The 19,858-nt window shown below is 41.8% G+C and overlaps 1 long non-coding RNA gene across 1 annotated transcript in view; it reads right to left on the bottom strand.

The window, feature by feature from the left end:
* Positions 1–19,027, bottom strand: part of LOC306754856 — a 40,026-nt gene extending 20,999 nt beyond the window's left edge. Inside the window, exons 1-2 of the long non-coding RNA XR_013771277.1 lie at positions 18,963–19,027; positions 18,794–18,868 (exon numbers count right to left, since the gene is read on the bottom strand). This is a non-coding gene — a long non-coding RNA (uncharacterized lncRNA). The remainder of the gene's footprint in view (positions 1–18,793; positions 18,869–18,962) is intronic.
* Positions 19,028–19,858: the final 831 nt, after the last annotated feature.

Below are 19,858 nucleotides of genomic sequence, written 5' to 3'. Positions count from 1 at the left end.
ACCCATGGAAAAAAGCGTTCTCGCCATGAAACACGGTTCACTCATATCTTCGCAGAAATACATCCGATCGGAACCAAAATGCCAATAATTCATGTTTGGTAGGTCCTTCACGCATTGTAATATGTATTGTGGGGGGGGCGCATTTTGGGGGGGGCCCCGAGGGGCCCGATAGTCTACTTTGACCTATGGCCACGAAATTCGGTACACATGTATAAGTAACCAAGACGAGCAAAAAACTCTATTGAGAACCTGTTACCATGGCAACGGGGTGTCCGCCATCTTGGCGTTTATGCCCTTTTTATCACTTTAAGCACATCGTATTTGAACGAACTAGTCTGAGGGGATTCAGGCTATTGGCTCCACATTCGCCATGGAGCTTCGTGACAAGATGGGGACCAAAAGTTATTCAAATCTTTCTGATAGGAGAAAGCGTGTTACCGTGGCAACCCATGGAAAACAGCGTTCTCGCCATGAAACACGGTTTGCTTATATTTCTGCAGAAATACATCCGATCGGAACCAAAATTCCAATAATTCATATTTGGTAGGTCCTTAACGTGTTGTAATATGTATTGTGGGGGGGGCACATTTTGGGGGGGCCCCTAGGGGCCCGATCGTCTACTTTGAGCTAGGGCTACGAAATTAGGCACACATGTGTATCAACCCGAGACAAGCATAAAACTCAATTAAGAGCCTGTTACCATGGCACTGGAGTGTCCGCCATCTTGGAAAAAAGCCTTCTCGCCATGAAACACGGTTTGCTTATATCTTTGCACAAATTCATGCGATGTGCACCAAAATTTTAACTATTCATATTTGGTAGGTCCTTAACACATTATAGAATGTATTGTGGGGGGGGCACTTTTTGGGGGGGCCCTCAGGGGCCCGATTGTCTACTTTCATCTTAGGCTACGAAATGCGGCACACATGTGTAACAACCCAAGGCGAGTAAAAAAGTGCATTGACCACCTGTTACCATGGCAACATGGTGTCCGCCATCTTGGCGTTTATGCCTATTTATTACTGAATGTGCATTATTTTTTAACAAACTAGTTTTGGATTCATGCCTTTTACTTCACATCTACCCGGAAGCTTTGTGGTGAGTTCCAGTGGAGGGTTCGGCATGAGGCGAGGACCCGATGGATGCCGCTTGCGGCTTTAATTATTATTATTATTATTTTTGTCAGCACAACTCGGCCATTTTTGACCCCCTTAGACCCCGTGAAAAGTTGCGAAACTTGGCACACACCTCAGTCCCGGCGAAAATAGCGATATTCTGGGGTCCGCGTGCACGCCAATGTAAAAATGCCTCGACGGCGCCCCCTAGAAACGCCAACAATGGCCTCCAGAATGGGGTCAAAAAAATTTAGTTTGACGTAGGATGACGAAATTCGGTACACATGTCTATCACATCAAGACAAGTAAAAAAGTCATTGAAACGCCTGTTGTCATGGCAACGGGCTGTCCGCCATCTTGGCGTTTGCGGCCATTTTTTTTCCCCGTTTTTGTCAATTTGGGCGCATCGCATTTTAACGAACTAGTCTGAGGGGATTCATGCTATTGGCTCCACATTCGCCATGGAGGTTCGTGACAAGATGGAGACCAAAACTTATTCAAATCTTTTTGATAGGAGAAAGCGTGTTACCGTGGCAACCCATGGAAAAAAGCGTTCTCGCCATGAAACACGGTTCACTCATATCTTCGCAGAAATACGTCCGATCGGAACCAAAATTAAAATAATTCATGTTTGGTAGGTCCTTCACGCTTTGTAATATGTATTGTGGGGGAGGGCGCATGTTGGGGGGGGGCCCCGAGGGGCCCGATAGTCTACTTTGACCTAGGGCTACGAAATTCGGTACACATGTATAAGTAACCAAGACGAGCAAAAAACTCTATTGAGAACCTGTTACCATGGCAACGGGGTGTCCGCCATCTTGGCGTTTATGCCCTTTTTATCACTTTAAGCGCATCATATTTGAACGAACTAGTCTGAGGCGATTCATGCTATTGGCTCCACATTCGCCATGGAGCTTCGTGACAAGATGGAGACCAAAAGTTAGTCAAATCTTTCTGATAGGAGAAAGCGTGTTACCGTGGCAACCCATGGAAAAAAGCGTTCTCGCCATGAAACACGGTTCACTCAGATCCCTGCAGATATACATCCGATCGGAACCAAAATTCCAATAATTCATATTTGGTAGGTCCTTAACGCATTGTAATATGTATTGTGGGGGGGGCGCATTTTGGGGGGGGCCCCTAGGGGCCCGATCGTCTACTTTGACCTAGGGCTACGAAATTCGGCACACATGTGTATCAACCCAAGACAAGCAAAAAACTTCATTGTGCAGCCGTTACCATGGCAACGGGGTGTCCGCCATCTTGGAAAAAAACCTTCTCGCCATGAAACACGGTTTGCTTATATCTTTGCACACATTCATACGATGTGCACCAAAACTGTAACTATTCATATTTGGTAGGTCCTTAACACATTATAGAATGTATTGTGGGGGGGAACCTTTTTGGGGGGGCCCCAAGGGGCCCTATCGTCTACTTTCATCTCGGGCTACGAAATTCGGCACACATGTGTATCATCCCAAGACAAGCTAACAAGTCAATGAAACACATGTTGCCATGGTAACGGGCTGTCCGCCATCATGGCGTTTACACACAATCTTTTCTCAATATGTAAATTGTATTTCTCTATTAAAATGAACTGGCTGTGCGGGTCCTTCACATGTAGCATTAGGAGAACCAGGACTCGGGTGGAGGGTTCGGCATGAGGCGAGGACCCGATGGATGCCGCTTGCGGCTTTAATTATTATTATTTTTTTCCTCCTCGTCAGCACAACTCACTCAATTTTGACCCCCTTAGACCCCGTGAAAAGTTGCGAAACTTGGCACACACCTCAAGACCGGCGAAAATAGCAATATTCTGGTGTCCGCATGCACGCCAATGCAAAAATAACTCGACAGCGCCCCCTAGAAACGCCAAAGATGGCCCGTAGAATGGTGTGTCAAAAGTTTACTTTGACGTAGGACTACAAAATTCGATACACATGTCTAACAACATAAGACAACCAAAAAAGTAAATCGTAGACCTGTTGTCATGGCAACGGGTTGTCCGCCATCTTGGCGTTTGCGGCCATTTTTTGCCCCGTTTTTGTCAATTTGGGCGCATCGCATTTGAACGAACTAGTCTGAGGGGATTCATGCTATTGGCTCCACATTCGCCATGGAGCTTCGTGACAAGATGGGGACCAAAAGTTATTCAAATCTTTTTGATAGGAGAAAGCGTGTTACCGTGGCAACCCATGGAAAAAAGCGTTCTCGCCATGAAACACGGTTCACTCATATCTTCGCAGAAATGCGTCCGATCGGAACCAAAATTCCAATAATTCATGTTTGGTAGGTCCTTCACACTTTGTAATATGTATTGTGGGGGGGGCACATTTTGGGGGGGGCCCCTAGGGGCCCGATCGTCTACTTTGACCTAGGGCTACGAAATTCGGCACACATGTATAAGTAACCAAGACGAGCAAAAAACTCTATTGACAACCTGTTACCATGGCAACGGGGTGTCCGCCATCTTGGCGTTTATGCCCTTTTTATCACTTTAAGCGCATCATATTTAAACAAACTAGTCTGAGGCGATTCATGCTATTGGCTCCACATTCGCCATGGAGCTTCGTGACAAGATGGGGACCAAAAGTTATTCAAATCTTTCTGATAGGAGAAAGCGTGTTACCGTGGCAACCCATGGAAAAAAGCGTTCTCGCCATGAAACACAGTTCACTCTCATCCCTGCAGAAATACATCCGATCGGAACCAAAATTCTGATAATTCATATTTGGTGGGTCCTTCACGCATTGTAATATGTATTGTGGGGGGGGGCACATTTTGGGGGGGGGGCCCTAGGGGCCCGATCGTCTACTTTGAGCTAGGGCTACGAAATTCGGCACACATGTGTATCAACCCTAGACAAGCATAAAACTCGATTAAGCACCTGTTACCATGGCAACGGTGTGTCCGCCATCTTGAAAAAAATCCTCGCCATGAAACACGGTTCACTCATATCTTGGTCGAAATGCATCTGATCTGCACCAAAGTGGAAAACATTCATATTTGGTAGGTCCTTAACATATTTTAATATGTATTCAGGGGGTGGCACATTTTGTGGGGGGCCCCTAGGGGCCCGATCGTCTACTTTGACGTAGGGCTACGAAATTTGGTACACATGTCTAACATCCCAAGATGAGCTGAAAAGTCAATGAAACACATGTTGCCATGGTAACGGGCTGTCCGCCATCTTGGCGTTTACACATTCTTTTCTCAATATGTGAATTGTATTTCTCTATTAAAATGAACTGTCTCTGCGGGTCCTTCAGATGTAGCATTAGGAGAACCAGGACTCGGGTGGAGGGTTCGGCATGAGGCGAGGACCCGATGGATGCCGCTTGCGGCTTTAATTATTATTATTATTATTATTTTTGTCAGCACAACTCGGCCATTTTTGACCCCCTTAGACCCCGTGAAAAGTTGCGAAACTTGGCACACACCTCAGTCCCAGCGAAAATAGCGATATTCTGGGGTCCGCGTGCACGCCAATGCAAAAATACCTCGACGGCGCCCCCTAGAAACGCCAACAATGGCCTCCAGAATGGGGTCAAAAAAATTTAGTTTGACGTAGGACGACGAAATTCGGTACACATGTCTATCACATCAAGACAAGTAAAAAACTCATTGAAAGGCCTGTTGTCATGACAACGGGCTGTCCGCCATCTTGGCGTTTGCGGCCATTTTTTTGCCCGTTTTTGTCAATTTGGGCGCATCGCATTTGAACGAACTAGTCTGAGGGGATTCATGCTATTGGCTCCACATTCGCCATGGAGCTTCATGACAAGATGGGGACCAAAAGTTATTCAAATCTTTCTGATAGGAGATAGCGTGTTACCGTGGCAACCCATGGAAAAAAGCGTTCTCGCCATGAAACACGGTTCACTCATATCATCGCAGAAATACGTCCGATCGGAACCAAAATTAAAATAATTCATGTTTGGTAGGTCCTTCACGCTTTGTAATATGTATTGTGGCGGGGGGGCGCATTTTGGGGGGGGCCCTTAGGGGCCCGATAGTCTACTTTGACCTATGGCTACGAAATTCGGTACACATGTATAAGTAACCAAGACGAGCAAAAAACTCTATTGAGAACCTGTTACCATGGCAACGGGGTGTCCGCCATCTTGGCGTTTATGCCCTTTTTATCACTTTAAGCGCATCGTATTTCAACGAACTAGTCTGAGGGGATTCCTGCTATTGGCTCCACATTCCCCATGGAGCTTCGTGACAAGATGGGGACAAAAAGTTATTCAAATCTTTCTGATAGGAGAAAGCGTGTTACCGTGGCAACCCATGAAAAAAAAGCGTTCTCGCCATGAAACACGGTTTGCTTATATCTCTGCCAAAATGCATCCGATCGGAACCAAAATTCCAATAATTCATATTTGGCAGGTCCTTAACGCATTGTAATATGTATTGTGGGGGGGGGGGCACATTTTGGGGGGGGCCCCTAGGGGCCCGATTGTCTACGTTGACCTAGGGCTACGAAATTCGGCACACATGTGTATCAACCCAAGAAGAGCAAAAAACTTCATTGTGCAGCCGTTACCATGGCAACAGGGTGTCCGCCATCTTGCAAAAAAACCTTATCGGCATGAAACACGGTTTGCTTATATCTTTGCACAAATTCATACAATGTGCACCAAAACTGTAACTATTCATATTTGGTAGGTCCTTAACACATTATAGAATGTATTGTGGGGGGGACACTTTTTGGGGGGGCCCCAAGGGGCCCGATCGTCTACTTTCATCTCGGGCTACGAAATTCGGCACACATGTGTATCAACCCTAGACAAGCAAAAAACTCAATTTTGCACCTGTTACCATGGCACTGGAGAGTCCGCCATCTTGGAAAAAAACCTTCTCGCCATGAAACACGGTTTGCTTATATCTTTGCACAAATTCATGCGATGTACACCAAAACTTTAACTATTCATATTTGGTAGGTCCTTAACACATTATAGAATGTATTGTGGGGGGGGCACTTTTTGGGGGGGGCCCTCAGGGGCCCGATCGTCTACTTTCACCTATGGCTACGAAATTCGACACACATGTGTAACAACGCAAGGCGAGTAAAAAAGTGCATTGACCACCTGTTACCATGGCAACGGGGTGTCCGCCATCTTGGCGTTTACGCCCATTTAGCACTGTATGTGCATTGTTTTTGAACAAACTAGTTTTGGATTCGTGCCTTTTACTTCACATCCACCCAGAAGCTTTGTGGCGAGTTCGGGTGGAGGGTTCGGCATGAGGCGAGGACCCGATGGATGCCGCTTGCGGCTTTAATTATTAGGGTCCGAGCCATACGAAGTATGGCAAGGCCCTATTGTTTTCCAAATGTTTATTATTATTCTCCTAAGCACAACTCACTCAATTTTGACCCCCTTAGACCCCGTGAAAAGTTGCGAAACTTGGCACACACCTCACGTCCGGTGAAAATTTCGATAATTTGGCGTTTGTATGCACGCCAATGAAAAAATGCCTCGACAGCGCCCCCTAGAAACGCCAAAAATGGACTCTAGAATGGGGAAAAAAAATTTTAGTTTGACGTAGGACGACGAAATTCGGTACACATGTCTATCACATCAAGACAAGTAAAAAAGTCATTGAAACGCCTGTTGTCATGGCAACGGGCTTTCCGCCATCTTGGCGTTTGCGGCCATTTTTTTGCCCGTTTTTGTCAATTTGGGCGCATCGCATTTGAACGAACTAGTCTGAGGCGATTCATGCTATTGGCTCCACATTCGCCATGGAGCTTCGTGACGAGATGGGGACCAAAAGTTATTCAAATCTTTTTGATAGGCGAAAGCGTGTTACCGTGGCAACCCATGGAAAAAAGCGATCTCGCCATGAAGCACGGTTCACTCATATCTTCGCAGAAATACATCCGATCGCAACCAAAATTAAAATAATTCATGTTTGGTAGGTCCTTCACGCATTGTAATATGTATTGTGGGGGGGGCACATTTTGGGGGGGGCCCCTAGGGGCCCGTTAGTCTACTTTGACCTAGGGCTACGAAATTCGGCACACATGTATAAGTAACCAAGACGAGCAAAAAACTCTATTGAGAACCTGTTACCATGGCAACGGGGTGGCCGCCATCTTGGCGTTTATGCTCTTTTTATCAATTTGGGCGCATCGCATTTGAACGAACTAGTCTGAGGGGATTCATGCTATTGGCTCCACGTTCGCCATGGAGCTTCGTGACAAGATGGGGACCAAAAGTTATTCAAATCTTTCCGATAGGAGAAAGCATGTTACCGTGGCAACCCATGGAAAAAAGCGATCTCGCCATGAAACACGGTTTGCTTATATCTCTGCAGAAGTGCATCCGATTGGAACCAGAATTCCAATAATTCATATTTGGTAGGTCCTTAAAGCATTGTAATGTGTATTGTGGGGGGGTGCACATTTTGGGGGGGCCCCTAGGGGCCCGATCATCTACTTTGAGCTAGGGCTACGAAATTCGGCACACATGTGTATCAACCCTACACAAGCAAAAAACTATATTAAGCACCTGTTACCATGGCAACGGAGTGTCCGCCATCTTGGAAAAAAAACCTTCTCGCCATGAAACACGGTTTGCTTATATCTTTGCACAAATTCATGTGATGTGCACCAAAACTTTAACTATTCATATTTGTGAGGTCCTTAACACATTATAGAATGTATTGTGGGGGGGGGGCACTTTTTGGGGGGGCCCCTAGGGGCCCGATCGTCTACTTTGAGCTATGGCTACGAAATTCGGCACACATGTATAAGTAACCAAGACGAGCAAAAAACTCTATTAAGAACCTGTTACCACGGATACAGGGTGTCCGCCATCTTGGCGTTTATGCCCTTTTTATCACTTTAAGCGCATCGTATTTGAACGAACTAGTCTGAGGGGATTCAGGCTATTGGCTCCACATTCGCCATGGAGCTTCGTGACAAGATGGGGACCAAAAGTTATTCAAATCTTTCTGATAGGAGAAAGCGTGTTAACGTGGCAACCCATGTAAAACTGCGTTCTCGCCATGAAACACGGTTTGCTTATATCTCTGCAGAAATACATCCGATCGGAACCAAAATTAAAATAATTCATATTTGGTAGGTCCTTCACGCATTGTAATATGTATTGTGGGGGGAGTGCATTTTGTGGGGGGCCCCTAGGGGCCCCTATCGTCTACTTTGACCTAGGGCTATGAAATTTGGTACACATGTATAAGTAACCAAGACGAGCAAAAAAAGTCAATTAAGAACCTGTTACCATGGCAACGGTGTGTCCGCCATCTTGGCGTTTGTGCCCTTTTGATCACTTTAAGTGCATCATATTTGAACAAACTAGTCTGAGGGAATTCATGCGATTGACTCCATGCTCAGCAAGGAGCTTCGTTACAAGATGGGGAACAAAAGTTAGTGAAATCTTTCCAACAGGACAGAACGTGTCACTGTGGCAACCCATGGAAAAATGTGTTCTCGCCATGAAAGACGGTTTGCTTATATCTCTGCAAAAATGCATGCGATCTGCACCAAAAATGTAAACTTTCATATTTGGTAGGTCCTTAACACATTGGAACATGCATTGTGGAGGGGGGGGGGGGGGGGGGTCCCCGAGGGTCCGGAACAACTACTTTGACAGAGGGCTATGAAATTTGGCACACATGTATTAACCCAAGACAAGCAAAAAAAAAACTCAATTAAGCACCTGTTACCAGTACAACGGGTTGTCCGCCATCTTACCATTTATGCACTTTTTATCACTTGAAGCGCATTGTATTTGAACGAAGTAGTCTGAGGAGCTTCATGCGACTCGTGTCTACTTTTACGTAGGAAATTCAAATTCCGCACAGATAATAACTCACATGGAGTATAAAAGTCCATTACGCACCTGTTGGAATGGCAACAGGGTGTCCGCCATCCTGCCGTTTTAAAGCTTTTTTTTTTTCCCCCACTTATTGCACACTGTACCTAAACAATTTTGTGGGAATTTATGCGACTGACTCCAAATTTGGAAGTAAGCTTAGTGACAAGATCAAAAGTTGTTCTAATCTTTCTAATAGGAGAAACGGTGTTACCATGGCAACCAATGAAACAAAGCCTTCTCTCCATGCAAAACAGTTTACTCACATCTCTGCAGAAATACATGTGATCTGCACCAATATTTACAGCATTTATATTTGTTAGGCCCATGACACATTACACTATGCACTGTGGGGGCTGCTTATAGGGGGGGTCATGTGGGTCCCCAAATCTCCACTTTGATGGGGGAAAATGAAATTTGCCACACGTATAACACAAGAACAGCAAAAGTAGTCCATAAAGTCCATTACCATGGCAACAGATTGTCTGCCATCTTGGATTTTGTGTCCATTTGTTTACTGAATGCATATTGTGTTTAAAGAAAATTGATTGACTGACTGATTGGGATTCCTGCAGATGACAGCAGGGAGCTTTGTCACACGATGGGGATCAAAAGTTATTCCAATCTTTCCAATAGGAATGGCAACCCACAGAAAAACAGTCCTCTCTCATAAAGTAAAATTCACCCATATATACACTAAAATTGGCAGCATTTATTTTCCTTTTTGCTTCCAACCACATTATACTCTGCCTAAATAGGCACGATATGGTCGGCGGGGGGCCATAGTGCTAACCAAAATGCCAGTATGTAATCAAAAAGGTTAGCTGGCTACAATAACACAACCATTATTACTAAGCAGATCATGTTAGCAAGTATATCACCATGTTGTATTTTTGATGTCTTCTGAATTTCTTCCATTTTGTTTTATAAAGTCTTTTAGCATAAAACATGCATTTTGTGAATACAAAATAATTTTACATAAATTCATGGAAAATGCTTTGCAGCAATAAATAACATGACCTCCTTTGTCAGCTGTACATTCTTCCTTGGGGTTCACAGTGCTCCTGCACCTACCTTTATTTCTGCACACTTCACACTCACCATGACTCTGATAAAATGCTGTGTATTTCAAGTTTTTACAATTGAGTGCAAATGCTCAGAAAACAACTGTGTGTGCCCTAACCAATGACAAATATTTTCAATGACTAAATATTTACTTCAGACTTTTGTTAGAAAATAAATAGCAAAAAATTGGTTTATTATAATCCGTTTTGACCATAACATTCATGTGTTTATAGTAAACCAGTTCACCAATTACAACAGATACATCATATCTATACAATATTTTTTTCTCATTTGCATTATTTTTTTGTACCATGACCGACAAAAACTCCAAAGACATGCTGTATAACTTAAAAAGGAATTTATTCATATGGCAACAAATTAGAACTCAAGTTCATTAAAAAATGCTATGTATAGACTATTATCTAAACTCCACTGTTGCTACAATTCTACAGTTTATTTTTACCACTATACACAGGATATGTAATGGGTTAAAAAAATAAGAAAGGGAAAAATTAGGGAAAATAATACAAAAGACTGTCTTCCAATTCATCTTGGTGAACACCTTCTTGCCAACTGCTACAAGCCAAAGTCTCCTAGGGAAATGACAAAAAAAATGTATGAGTGTGTGCATATGTAAATGTACATATGCCCCGCACGCATACACACACATGCATATTGCAAGCATCAATCACATGAAAGATACATAATTGCATCAGGCAATGTTTTATTCTAGACATCACTTCTCTACTCAATATAGTAACACTATAAAATACAGTTTTGGATTACTATAACACAAGCGATACTAATGCTACAGACTGGTCAAGGTCTAACAAGGATACAGCGACTGTGCCTCTGTAATAACCGTAAATACACAGTGCAACTATTAAATATGAAGCCTCAGGTTACAGCTTTTTTCATGCTCTTCACAGGCCTAATGAGGATCAGGACCACCAACAGAGCTCAGTGTAACTTTGTTCATCATTGGCTTCTGTTAGCTAAAGATAAACTACTAATATAAACCAGATATAAAAACACTCAAGAATATTTTTTTTAAACCAAGACTTACTGAAGTGTGTCACGAGTCTAATTGTGTGAAAAAGTAACTGTATAGGATAATGAATACTTACATTTACTTGTGTACCTACCTTGGCTGCAGTTACCTGTTCACTTAATTATCTCTGTAATTACACTTAAACACAACAGTTACATACAACTAAAATGATCCAATTTAATAAAACCAATAGAAAAAGAGGCATGATCCTAAACAACATCCAACAACCTAACCACACAGCGCAACAAAGCCTGTATCGACAACTTTGCAACTTGGATCGCTACACTACACTAACACTAACAAATTAAAAACCATTTATTTTCTATTCAACCACCAACAAATCTAACTATTTTAACACTTTCACTACTTCCTAGACAGGGAGCACAGAATACCTTGGAACATGGACTAACAGTTGTACACAATATAATGGATACCAAGAGAGGACTAAATTAACTTATTACGCGCAAATGATTTCAAACAGGGAACTCAGGTGAAGAGCAGCACAGCAACTACATGTTAAATATATTGACAGTGGAGAAAACATTTCTTAAGTTAAAAGCATGTGGGCTGCCTTACTTAAAGGAACATATGATGCCCTCATGATCACTAAAATATGTAGGCACCACTACCGCTTCTACTCTATAATTACTATTTTTAACATAAACATGGTCAATTAAGGTGCCTTTCTCTGTTGTGGCTGACGAAACATGTTGTTCATATCCTCTGTCTTTCATTTTCTGACAAATTGTTGAGGACTTCAAAATGTCCTCATTGAAATCACCAAAAACAACTATTGTTCCACTATGTGACTCTAATACATTTAGCAATGCTTCAAAATGTCTGAAAAAGAGAGAAACAGGATATGATGGTGGCCTGTAAATGACTGCTATTAAAATGTTGTATGTGGCACATTTTACAGCTAAACACTCTACATTTAAACCTGCTACTGTGACACTTTCAAATTCTACATTACTGTCACAGTACATACCAACGCCACCACGCTGTTGACTTTTAAGTGAAGTTAACACTGGATTAATGTTTGTGTAGGCTAAACTACGTGGAGCATTACTAAACCTATATCCAGTGATTTCTACAGAATCTAAGCTAACATCAGCAGGTATCCATGTCTCTGTCACAGCAATACAGTTAGGCTGCAAATGCTGTGTACAGTGGGCCAAATCTGAAACATGGCGATTTAAACTCTGAACATTCATTAGAAATACTCTAAAACCATCCTTTTCTACTGTGTGGCTTTCAGATATAAATGGTGGCATATTATTGATGGCCTCTTTAATGCTGTCATTACAATAAACAACTTTTTCTTTAAACTTCTGAATAATCAAACCAGACAAGCTTCTAACTCTACTTAATGCCACATAAGCCTGTCCTGGTGCAAAGATCTTAGCTAAAGAGACGACAGCACTATCTACTGTAAGGCCCTGTACTTTGTGTACAGTACAGACCCAGGCTAACTTTAATGGAAACTGTCGTCTCATGCCTTTTTTATTGGCTCTCTCTTCCTGAGGTTCAATTGGTACTGAACCTACTAACTCTGCTGATGGATAAGTGGTTTGTTTCTTCGTCTTGATGCCTATCTTCTCATCATCAAATTTAACATAAACTCTGAGAGGAAACTCATTTTTAACAGGCTGTTCAATGTGAATCACTGTGCCACATACACCATTTACTAAACCATCATTTACATCAATGTTCTGAGACAACATGACTCGAGCATTTTTACCCAAATACAACTCCCTTGGTAAACTAGTTTTCTTGGCCCTAACATGATGATCTGACTTTAATTCTAATTTACCAGTTTTTTTATTGTAACCAAAGTCCTGAGCAGTTATAATTATGTAGTCAGGACATATGCTTGTTAACTGTTTCTCATTATATTCATCAACCTGGGAATTTGTAGCAAAAATGTGTAAGGCTGTGCTCTCTTCACCTGTTTCACACTTTTTCAAGATGTTTATATCGCGTGCTAACATCTGTGTGCCTTTTTTATGTGTTCGCATCCTATTTAATAATTGCGCAAACTCTTCATCTTGTTGCCGAACGACTGTTGTTAACTCGACGAGCTGAAATAAACTAGACCACAACGTCATATTTACATCCTGCACATACAACGCTTTTCCCTTTACCGGGGGCAACTGATAAAAATCTCCGACCGCGATAATGCTGACGTTACCGAAAGGGTTATAGTCACCAGTTTGTTTGATTTGTCTCAATCTGCCATGGATATAAGCCAATAGATTATGATTGACCATGGAGATTTCGTCAATTATGACTATCTGCAAATCAGCATATTTAACACGCAAAGAGTTCAGCTTTTCCTCACTCAAAGGTGTGTAAGGAAGGCTGACGTCTTTGCCAATGCCAAATGTACTGTGGATAGTCGCTGCATTTAAATGATAAGCAGCTATTCCTGTAGGAGCCGTTAATAAAACACAAATATTATCTGGCTTCTGACAAGTTGGTGACAATAACCTCATAGCCTCATACTGAATCGCTCTAACTAGGTAGCTCTTTCCGACTCCAGCTCCTCCAGATATAAACACGTGGAGGGGTTCTGGGTTTCTACCATTTACTTTGTCTAAACACCAGTTGCGGATTTTATAAAAGACCGAGAGCTGCTTCTCATTCAGAGATCTAATTAATTCTAGGCCCTCACTTCTACTCATTAGGTTATTAGTTTTTTCTAACTGACACGCCTGATCGTTCCTAAGAGCTAAATCTGGAATGTTGTCGATGGGCTCCTGACCTACTTCTACATCTTCCTCTGGTGCCTGTTCTTTTGCTTTAACTTCTTCTTTACATTCTAAACGCTCTACTTCCTGTTCAGGGCAGAGATTTGCCCAAGCATCTACTGGGCCTTCCTCATTTTCAAGTTTATTCTGTAACTCTTCTAATTCGTCTGAATCTTCTACCTCGAATTTGTTCCTATTCTCATCGACGACAGATTTAACTGTGTGTTCTGATCCATCACTAAAGATCACGGAACCATTTTCATAAAACTGTTCGAACGTCGCACAGTCAGCAGCTTTTAGATCGTCGTCTACGCGGTACGGACGAAACAACTGTAACTGACTTTTGTAATATAATTCGGGGTTTTTTGTTTTTGAAAAGCGCGCATAACGAACTACAGCGGGTTTTGTTCGTGTTCGTTTTAGAATAAACCCTAACCCCCTTTGCAACTGTATCGCATCCTTTGACTTTTCATTTCCTCTCATAACACGATATTCAGACACGAACGTCGCAATGCACATATCATTAAAAGTGCTATTATTAGGCCTACTTTTATAGCGATCTACGACACTAACCATCCACACGTCGTCTCCAGATAGTCCACTTTCTTGGATTAAACTAATCGGTTTACTCATTTTAACTATTTTGTCCCCTGTTGGTATAAACTCTACTTTACGTGAATTCTCCTTTAAATGCATTCCCGTTAATCTATAAACTGCCTCTTGAGCAGACACGTCACGACTGTTGAGATAAACGCTGCCAATTGTTTTCAGTGCATGTTGAGCATTCACGTTTCCATCTTTTGTCGCTTCTTTATGCGCTTTACTAAGTAACAGTCCTACCTCTTTTTCTGATTTACTGATGTATGAAATAATGTAAACTATAACGGCGTACGCATCGGTTACATATTGAATATCTAAATTTGCATTCCAGCATTTTAAAAGAGACTTGTTATATGGATTTATCCATGCCTCTTTAATGTCTCTTTTATAAATAATTTTGGTTTTGCACATATTCAGTCGCTTGTAACAAATCTCAAATATTTGCTGATTAATATTTAGATGCTGGAACAACTCATCTAGACTATTAAAAGTCTCCTCTTTTACCGCTTTTTTCACTGCCTCCAGAGTTTTTAATGCCAAATCCTTATCTACCTTAAGCAGGTTATAATAGTACTCATTACCACATGTGCACCTTTTTACTTCATATTTTTTATCCGAATCAGAATCTGAATCACTTATTTTCTTTTCTTTTCGTTTCTTGCATTTATCACACTCATTTGGATTCAAATTAACATTAACAACAAATGTCCTACCTGACACTGGTCTGGGGAAATTAAAGCGACATTCAGTGCCACCTTTTTTACAACTTTTTGAATGTCTCTTTGAATGTTGCTGCACAGATGTGACCTTCTCCAATAATGTCTCATCCTGTGCTGGTAGCTCACATGTTACATACTTATCAATAAAAGCTACCACTTCTTCATCTGTGTTTGTATCTATTTTAGGTGCATTTTCTATCCAGAAAAGACAGTGCACATGAGGACTCCCGCGGCATTGAAACTCTACCCGGTAAAAGTAATCAATAATTTTTCCTATTGGATTTGAAGGAGACATAAGGACCTCCTTCAGAAAACAATGCCAGCGGAAATCAAACATTCTGGCGGCAGTGACAGGATTACGGCGCAGCAGATCGCATCTATCGGTCCACTCCAAGTCTTCTAATGTTTGTGTTCGACCTTCCTGTTTTAAAATCGTTTTAAGAAGGTTTTGCCATCTCAGATCCGCGGAAGAGAATGAACAAAACCACGTTGGAATCCCAAGTTGCCGAACACAGGCCATCAGGTCTTTCTGTACTCCCTGCCAAAAGGCTGGAGTCCCTCTAATAGGCTTAAGAAACCGGAAACCATCATCCACCTCTAACAACTGCTTCAGGGACTCCTCATTTTCTACAATCACCTCACCTCCTTTTCCTTTTCTTAATGCTATGCTAACCTTAGAAACAACTTGCTCTACTTCAGACATGTACTGAGCAAAGAAAATATACTCAATGTTCTGCGCAAACCTTCTATCAGCATGTAGAATTCTGTTGTTAAAGTAACGCGACAATGTCACATCATAAGCACGCCTTTCATGATACATATTACGACCACTAGGAAACAACACCGGGAAACACTTTGCTTCATTTTCATGATCCGACAACAACTTAACTGGGTTATTGCCCTCAGCTGGTGCAACATTAACTATACTGTCAAAATACTGATCTAAAACTTCCTGACCAATATCTACAGGCATCAGACACGTGTCTGAAAACATGCAATGTTGCTGCCGATCATGCAGCATGTCCTCATTGTCAGCATCATCTGCAGCACTCTCAACTACTTCCTTCTTTTCCTTTTCTTCATCCTCAAGATGGTCTAAGCTACACAACTCATTCACCCATTCCTCATTAAAATCTATGTCTTTATAAAACTTATTTGATTGCTTTAAAACCCGTAAAGCTTGCCGAATGTGCATCGTATCTACAAACTCATACTCATAATGGCCTTTATAAGTTAACTTGCGTTTTAATTTTACTGCCAATAAAGAGCCCTCCATATTTGAGCGGGGCAACATGTTAGATGTCTGAACTACGTTTGATGGAACGCAGGTTACTGGTCCATGAACTCCATTTTGGCCGCCTTTGGGCAACGCGAGCATTTTCATGAACGGAATATTTAAAGCAATCAAATGTTGTTCTAACCTATTTAAACAAGCTAATTCTGGGGGAACTGGATCTACTGCCAAATTATTTGTTACACTTTCAGCAGGCATTTTGCCATTTGAAATTTTATGGCGACAAGTGTAACAAATCCAAAGATGTCCTCTACTTGAAGTCAGTATCTGACAGGGCTGAACACAATCCTCACTACATTCATGTAAATAGTCAGTTCTAATACACCTATCTGCTAAAGAAGCTATTATCTTAGTCTTGTTATAGGCAGCCTTCCTACAACTCAACACCTGATGGGGAAACAACAGCCTGAAACAGACACAACAGACATACTCTGGACCATCTTCAACTTTGTTTAAAAACCTCTCTGTGAAGAACTCAATATTCTGTGTTTTATCTTTGTCTTTTATTTCTTGCCTCTTTAATTTCACTACTCTTTTAACCATTTCTCTGTGACGCGCATCCTTTGCATATTTTATTTTGCTCTGGTCCTTCACGATTTGTCGGTGACGCGCATCCTTTGCATATTTTATTTTGCTCTGGTCCTTCACGATTTGTCGGTGACGCGCATCCTTTGCATATTTTATTTTGCTTTTTTCCTTCACGTTTTGCCGATGATGCGCATCCTGAGCATATTTTCTTTTCTTTTGGTCCTTCACGTTTTCCCGGTGACGCGCATCAACTGCATATTTTATTTTATTTATATCCTTAATTTGAGTTTTTCTCATTACGTTTCGATATTTTGACATATAGTTCTTTTTGTAACTGGATGTGTCACTTTCAGGTGAAGCCTCTCTACTTAAACCTTTGCCTGACAATCTAGTACGATACGCTTCTGAACAATCTACTTTACAGTACTCATAACAACTTTCTAGTTCAGGTTCTTTAACACAAACTACAGTCTCATAATGACTCCCCAGGCAGTTTTCCAAATAAATGGATTTTTCTGACACACTGCTACTGCATCCATACTTTAACCAACGACCACCATAAAATGTAAATACATTAATGCCCAATAAATCTGCTGTCGCTTGGATTTCTAATTCTGTGGCCCAGGTGCTAACGTATTTCATTTTTGATTTGTCTATGTACTCTGCCACAGAGGAATAACCTTCTCTTAGACTAGTTCTATATTGGTAGTCATTTTTTATTAAATGTTTAATAACCGCTCTCCTAATTTTGATGTGATGCTTTTGTGTGCCACTCACTGCCTGAGAAACGGCCCTAAAGTAGCAGCTACCGTCAGCAACTATATCTCTATTTTGGCACGGAACGCCTAACACGCCGACACGACTAGACGCAGCACTATTTACACTTTCATACTCTATTTTTAATTTGGTACACAAGCTTTGGCAAGTACTTTCACAGAGAGGGTTAAACATAAGCTGTTCATGTTCTTCACTGACTAGCTCCACATCTGAACTAACTAGCTGACTTAAGAAAACCTGTTCCTCAACAGCAAACTCTTCATCTGAAACATGATGACGTTTCTTTGCCACATGTTCAGATGGGCTGGAAAGGTCTGTTTCATCCCAATCTGCTGACACCTGACGTTTTACACCTCGCTTGTCATCATCAGAATCACAACCAAATATGCTACTCGGCACATCGTCAACACACTCCCTGCTAACATCAACACCATTGATCTCAAAAGGCTTGCTACGACCACCTAACATCACTGCCAAACGACTGAAGTGATTAAACACTTCCCTAATGGAACCAAAGTACAAAACTACACTGGTACCATTGACGTCCAACAGGCCAGTAGCACTACGGGAATGAGAGTCTACCACGGCATACCTACCACCAGCAGATATGACAGCACATGTATTTGAACACAAGGTCAAAAGACATGTCTGGTACTGAGATAACATCCTTTCCAGCCCATTTTCTAAAGTCACATATGCTCCACACTCAATAAACTCTCCCTCAGTCACAGTGACATCCCCACTCAGAGTATCGGGGAACTCAAACTTAAAGTTCTGCCAGTACAAAACCCTCTGTCTCGGCAACTCTGGGACCATCAAAAAGTTTTCTCCTGAAGGGATTATACCACGGTCCTTTAGATCACTATAGAGGTCATCTCCTAACCACAGAGCTAAATCTAAATCTTGTGTCCTCCAATTCATCACACTAGACACCATATGTCTGGCTAAACTGACCAAAGCTATCGCCATGCACTGAACTCCTGGATTCCTAAACTGACCGTGCCCCTGGTGAAATGAACCCCGAACAACATCAGCATTAGCCATACTCACCTCACTTACCTCCACAGTAGCTTCCTCATCTTCATCAGTAGAAGACAACACACCCTGGCTCTGTGATGTCTCAACCTAAGCAAGGAAATCAACAAGCAATGGGCTCAAAACACTGTCATGTGTAATCATAAAATATTTGATGCTAGTCTTTAAGAATAATATTCCTTACCGTCTTCACCTCCACAGTGGTCTCGGACTCCGACGACGACCCCCGGCTGGATGAAGTGTCGGTCTAAAGAGAAACCAAAACAAGTGTATTTTACTTTACATATACCCAAAATAGAAATAAATAAAATACATGAGAAATTTTTTCCCCCCCATACAATACAGAAATATGAACATATACACATATTTATAATTTAAAAAGACCTTTAAACACAAATTAACATTTCTTACCTTCTTCGACTCCACAGTAGCCTTGGAGTCAGACGACATCCCTCGGCTGGATGTCGTCTCGGTCTGGGGATTAAAAAAAAACAACAAAAAAACAACAACTTTATTTTACTACATCGTCACAGGAAAAAGATTCAATACAAAAATTTTCATTGCCAAATCTCCTTACCCTTCGCTTGTCCGGGCGAGTCCTCTTGGACTGGTGTTTCACGCGCCGCCTCTGTCCAAAACACAAAGATTTGCACACCGTGAATTTGATATGGACACTGAACACATTCAGCATTATAGAAGTCTATCGTTAATCAATGACTCTTTCAGAACAAAACATTTTATGACAACCCATAAACATGTTTGTCTTTATGCACTTTACCTTTGGTGGTGAAACACCAGCGAAGACAGCAGGAGATGTCAGATTTGATGGTGAAACCTTCTCCATCTCCTCCAACATCTCACTGCTGAACAGCACAGGATTCAGGGGGATGCCAGCAAGCTAGAAATACAAAAACAGAAACATAAGCAGTGACTTTTATTGCTTTTCCAATTGGAGCAAACATTTCTTCAAACGTCTTTCTGTACAATTATCACACTGACCTCCCGCTGAACTGCACTGCATTTTCCAGAGGACTGAAAAAAAAAAAAAAATTAAAAATATAAACACGGATAATTTTTGTC

Source organism: Telmatherina bonti (assembly GCF_933228915.1).
Source record: "Telmatherina bonti genome assembly, chromosome: 4".
Classification (NCBI taxonomy): Eukaryota; Metazoa; Chordata; class Actinopteri; order Atheriniformes; family Telmatherinidae; genus Telmatherina; species Telmatherina bonti.
This window is presented reverse-complemented; position numbering and strand designations above follow the sequence as displayed.